This window comes from Vombatus ursinus, unplaced genomic scaffold (assembly GCF_900497805.2).
Source record: "Vombatus ursinus unplaced genomic scaffold, bare-nosed wombat genome assembly UNPS02014833.1, whole genome shotgun sequence".
NCBI classification, from domain to species: domain Eukaryota; kingdom Metazoa; phylum Chordata; class Mammalia; order Diprotodontia; family Vombatidae; genus Vombatus; species Vombatus ursinus.
In genome coordinates this window covers 4,578,764-4,584,964 of record NW_020954611.1, presented here as the reverse complement: position 1 = coordinate 4,584,964, position 6,201 = coordinate 4,578,764, and positions in this window count along the sequence as shown.

The following is a 6,201-nucleotide window of genomic DNA, read 5'->3' as shown; positions in this document are numbered from 1 at the left end:
TATGCTCACAAGATACATGCTCACAGCTGTCTGCTTTGATTTCCTCCGCTTTGTCCCCCTCCCTTCTCTCTATCTTTAAACTTGGCCATCATTTTTAGGCTAATAATATTCAACTGTAGATATTCTTTGCCACATCTGGTGACTTCTTCTTGCCCATCTTTTCTAGGCTAAGTATGTTAAAGCTAGGATTCAAAATATTGCATCCCTGATACCTGGGGAAAATCACTTGAATCCCTTCCAAATACTTTAGATCCCAGCCATACTAGTCTACCAATTGTTTCCCAGGTAGGACACTACTTCCTACTTTGTGTTTTGGGACAGGCTGATCTCCTATAATGCTCTCTCCTCACCTTTCCCTCTTGGAATCCCTGGTTCTAGTAAAGGTTGGATTCAAGTACTACTTCCTATTACTTTCACCTCCTACTCCCACCCAGTTGTTAACTCTTCACCTAGTTCCAAACGTACTTTAGATTAATTCATTTGTATACTTGTTATTTTCTTCTAGTACACTGTAAATTCTTTGAGGGTAGAGACTGATTTCGTTGTATTGTATCGCCAGGGCCTAACACAATACCTTGCACAAGGTAAGCATTTGTTGAATTGAATTGGGGTAAACTGTATTCTTATTCTCCCCAGAAAGAAGTTCCCAACACTTTCCAGCGGGATCAATTTTCCGTTTCCTCCAATACCTCCTATTCTTCCAACTCCAGGCCTTATTCATTTGGGTACCCTCAGTGGTCTGTAACTTGAACTCTTCTTGTTGGCAATGTCCTCACGCATTTCCAAGGTAGCTTTAATTCTGGCTCACATCACTTGGAACACAGAAGACACTCAAAATAAGCACTGGTTGATTGGTTGAGAAGTCTCTTTGACGTCCTTGCACCAAAATTAAAAAAAAAAAAACAGATGTCTCCAGTGATAAGTAGTTATATCATGCATTTAGGGAATAAGGGAAGCAACAAGACACAAAGGATACAGTATTGGAGCACTGGATTGAGGAAGATTCAAGTTCAATGCTTATTAGCTGCATCACCCCATGGTCATGCAAGTGACTTAATGTCTCTGAGCCGTTCAAACTAGGATGAAAGATAAAGATATGAACAAGTTGTAGTCTATATCCATGGAGGGATTTCCCTTGCCAAGTCCAAAGACCAACACACAGACATACTGACCTGAAGTATAATGTTCACTAACTCCTCAACTCACCCTCGATACAGATTAAAAACAAATAAACAATAACTTTATTTGTCTTTTTAGACTGTCCCTAATTTTGTAATAATTCTACAATTCTCAATAAAATTACACTGCATTTATACAACACCATTCCGCTACACAAGCCATGTGACAATAGGTAACCTCTCCAGGCCTCATTCTCCTCATCTATAAAATGAGAGACTTGGATGAGATGTTCTCTAAGGTCCTTTAGAGCTCCAGGCCTAAAATCCCATTATCCTAACAATCTATGGATCTAAGAGTCATAGACTGAGACTAAAATGGGATTGGGTTGATGATGCAGTAGTAAAAACGCTGGATTTGGGGTTGAAGGGTCTAGGATCATATCCCCATTCTACTTAATACCAAGACAGCCTCATGCAAGTCATTTCATTTCTTTTGAGCCTCAGTTTCCTTATCTGTAAAATGAGGGAGTTGGATGAGATCACCTCAAAAGTCCCTTGCAGCTCTCAACTTTTTATCCTATGATCCTTTTTTTTTCATGAAAAATTCTACAAACTGTTAAATCCTTTAGCATACCAGTAGCAAACATTTTACCATTTGAAGGAATAACCAGATGGTACTTACTCACCTTTTTATCTGACCTTTGGCCCTACGGAGATACAGTCTAAAAGTAGCATTTCTCACCTCTGGCATGTTACACTATGGCTTTCTGCCTTTTTCAGATTCAGAGTACTCTCTGACACTTGCCAATGTCATTACTTTCTTGTCATCTTCAGCCTTTCAGAGTGTGGTAAAACTCTCCACATCCTCTGAAGTGGCTTTTTATGGAGTGAGTCCTTCCAAATAAAGGTTAGTTTTTTGCAAGAAAGGAGAGGGGGAACATTGGGTTTGGGTTGGTTTTTTTTTTTAACACTATATAAAAATTCAGTGCAATTTTACAATACACCTGCTCAGGTATTCAATTTATCCTATGGATATTCTCATTTGGAAATGCTCTGGCTGTAATGTAGGAAGATACACTAGCAGGCCAGCCCATTAGGTCCCTTTAACCCTAATGCCTATGATTCAGCAAAAGAACTGTTCTTTCACAAGTCTCTAATGCAACATCAACCACAGGCCTGTTTCCATTTCCACCTATCTTTTGCTTTGAACAAACACAATATATTTATTATGTCCAATGCAAGGAAAAGTCTCTCGCTCCCTTTATGTGTGAATTCCCCATGTCCACAGCAGTGAAGGCATGAGTGGGCAACTCTGGGCCTCTTTTCTGGATTTAGCTCATTCTTCTCCCTTGAAAACCATATCCTGGAAAATTAATTGATTATAATGTGTTGAAAATGCCTGCTATTAGTCAAATGGCTGAGGAAACTGCCTGCTAATGTTTTCAGTTTTATGAAATGCTAAAATATTTACACTCCTGTTACTTCAAGCTGAGGGAAGTCACTAGGATGTGTTTAAAAGGAAGAAAGAATTGAAGGAACTGACATTTCTGGAGGAAACCACACCATCTTTCAATAAATATTGATTAATTCAATTCAACCAATGATGATTAAGAATCTACTGCATGCAAATTGCTTAGGATCAGGCTGCCTGAGTAAAAGGACCTGGCCCTGGGCTTAGACCCTTGGGACTTAAAGACAAAAAATAAAACGTAAAAAAAAATTTCCTGACCTCAAGAAGCTAACATTCTACTGGTTAAGCTAATATAATGGGCAGAACACAATAGTTCTCCCTTGGGGGAGAAATGAATCATGGTAAAGTAAAAAGAGTATTAGATTCAAAGTCTTCTTTGCCACAAAACATACACATAGCTGGAGAATTTCAAAGATAATGGTATTTTTAACTTGTCTAGGTTTGGAGTACTTCATTGAGGTCTCTTTCAGTGTCATGGACATAACCCTGGTTTCTAAGCTGCTACATGAACAGAGCTGAATCATTGATAGGTCTCACCGTCATGGAAAGGAAGGCAGCAAACATTTATTAAGTACCTCCTATTTGGTAGGTACTATGCTGAGTGCTTTACAAGTATTATCTCATGTGATACAACAACTTGGTGAGATAGGTGCTATTAGTATTCCCTTTTTATAGTTGAAGAAACCTAGGTAGACAGAAGTTAAATGACTTGCCTATGGCCGCATGGCTAGTAAGTGTCTGAGGCCCAATTTGAACTCAAGTCTTCTTGACTCCAGGATGAGAGCTCTATCCACTGAGCCACCTACCTGCCTGTAGGCAGCTTCAAATAAGTGTATGGTAAAGGACTCCACATGTGCTTGTTGTCTGAGGTCCAGCCTAAATATTTTTCAAGTCTCATCAAGATGGTTGGTACTAGGTGATGATTTTTTTGACCTCAGCAATTCACAAGAACCATCACTAAGGCCTAGTGGGTTCACAGGCTGCATCAGTGTGGGGAATACTCATACAGCCCATATCAGGGATCTTTGAGGTATTGAAGAAAGCTTTTGGAATAGTTTGGGAATTTCAAAAGTATAATTTCTTTTCTTCTCTCCTGTTTACAATCCTCATTTGATTATTTTCCCCCCTTGTGTGCTTCATACTGCCCAAGTAGACCAGAAAAGGTATGGTTTATTCCCAAGAACAGCTGAAAGCATCTCAAGAATTATAGACACTGTGCTCCATGTAGCCAGAGAAAATATAGTAAGGGGTTGAAATTTATCACTTCAATTACTTTGTAATTTCTTAAGCAATCCCAAGATAGGATTTTTAAAGGTGGGGTTTATGAAAGATCTATAGAGACTCCTGGTCAGACCACAGCCCTTTAAAATGGTCAGAGTTGGAAACATAGCTACTGCTTCTACATAAACCAAGAAGATGAAATAACAAGGAAATAAATCATGTGGTGAGGTGTCATTCTAGAGCATCTTATTACGAGATTATCCTTTAATTTTCAGGATTTAAAAAAAATGAAACTCATAATCCTTTCAGGACATTAGAGCAAGGGTAGTAGACTGAGACCAGTTCAAAGCCTCATATTTTACACTCTGGTACTAAGGCAAAAAGAAAACTGTTGGCGTTATGCATTGGTAGACGAGGTAGCTGCCCACATTGGACAATTACAGTGGCTTCAAAGTATTTCTCACTTCACTTGCCTAGAATGTACCCCCTCCTCACTGCCACCTCTTAGAATGCTTAGTTTCCTTCAACAATCAGCTCGCGTGCTACATTCTATGAGAAGTCTTTCCTGATCCCCACCTCCAGCTGATGAAATTTCCCCTTCTGCAGGTTATCTTGTGCTTATATATTTATTTTGTGTTTTTTGCCTTTAACTACATGCATATATGTTGTCTCCCCTGATATAATGTTATCATTGAAAATTTATAAGATCTTTTCCTGAATGTAGGCTTTGATGGGGACAAGGGAAGAAAATGAGATAATGTGCTGCACATTGGTAGCATCTCAGGAGGTAACTGATTAGTAAGTGCACAAAAGATGGGAAATTCACCTGTGGCAATCTCACCAAAGGTCAGAAAAATTGGGAAACAGTGGCAGGATATGTGAGGGCAGCTGGGGGACGCCATAGTGCATAGAGCACTGGGCTTGGAATCAGGAAGACTCATCTTTCTGAGTTCAAATTTGGCCCCAGACGCTTACTAGCTGTGTGGCCCTGGGCAAGTCACTTAACTTGGTTTGCCTCAGTTTCCTCATCTGTAAAATGAGCTGGAGAAGGAAATGGCAGACTACTCCAGTATCTTTGCCAAGACAAACCCCCCAAAATCGGGTCATAGAGAATTAGACACAACTACATAATAAGAACAAGAGATCTGAGTATCAATTCTGTCTCTGCTCTCACTTGCTATGTGACTATGGACAAGTCATTTAACCTCTTGGTGTCTTAATTTTTTTTCCTACTCTATAATCAGTTAGATCAACCTTTCAGCTCTGACATTTTATAACTACAGCTTTGAATTATAGAATGGGTTAGGGAAGAATGCCATTGGATAAAGTCACTCCATTGCCTTAAAAAATAATGGATAGCCTTATATAATATTTTAAGGTTTATAGAACACTTTACAAATATTATCTCATTTTATCCTCACAACAACCCTAGGAGGTAAGTGTTACATTATCCACACCTTATAGATGAGGATATTGGGGCAGTTAGAAGTTAAGTGACTTGCTCAGGATCACACAGCTAGTGTCTGAGGCCAAATTTGAACTCAGGTCTTCCTGATTCCAGATCCTGTGGAGTCTATTCATTGTGCCACCTAGCTGCCTTTCCCCCCGCAAGGAATAGCATCTTAGACTTCTTCTACATTTTTGGATTGTCACAGACCTTGTTAAGAGAACTAGGCACTACACTAATATACATTGTTGGTGGAGTTGTGAATTGGTCTGACCATTTTGGATAATAAACTTGATATTATGCAAGAAAAGTAGCTAAACTGTTCACACTCTTTGACTTACTGATCCCACTACTGGGCATATACCCCAAGGAAGTCAAAGAGAGAAGCAAAAGGCCCCATATATACCAAAATATTCCTAGCAGTACCTTTTGTAGTAGTAAAGAATTGAAAACAAAGTGTTGTACCCATTAGTTGGGGAATGAATAATAATGTAGTATATGAATGCAATGGAATCTTAAGTAAGACATTGTGAAAATAAGGAATTCAGAGACATATACATACATATATATATATATGGAAAGATTTGCATGATCTGATGCAGAATGAAAGAAGCAGAACTATAATTCACTGCAATAATGTAAATTAACCATTAAAAAGAAGCTAAACTCTGAGTAATAAAAAAAATCAACAATAGTCTTAGAGAATAGCTAATGAAACAAATTTCTTCCTCTCAGAAGAGAGGTAGGGTATTACTAGGGAAGAATGTTGTATATATTGTCAGGTGTGGTTTCTATATCAAGTGGTTTTGTTTGTCTGGTTGTCATTATTAAAGAGGTAAATTGAACAATTTTGAGGGTAGTGAGAAAGTGAAGAAGAGTATTTCCAGAAATGACTTTGCTATAAAAACAAAAGGCATCAATAACATTAATTTAAAAGGAAAATA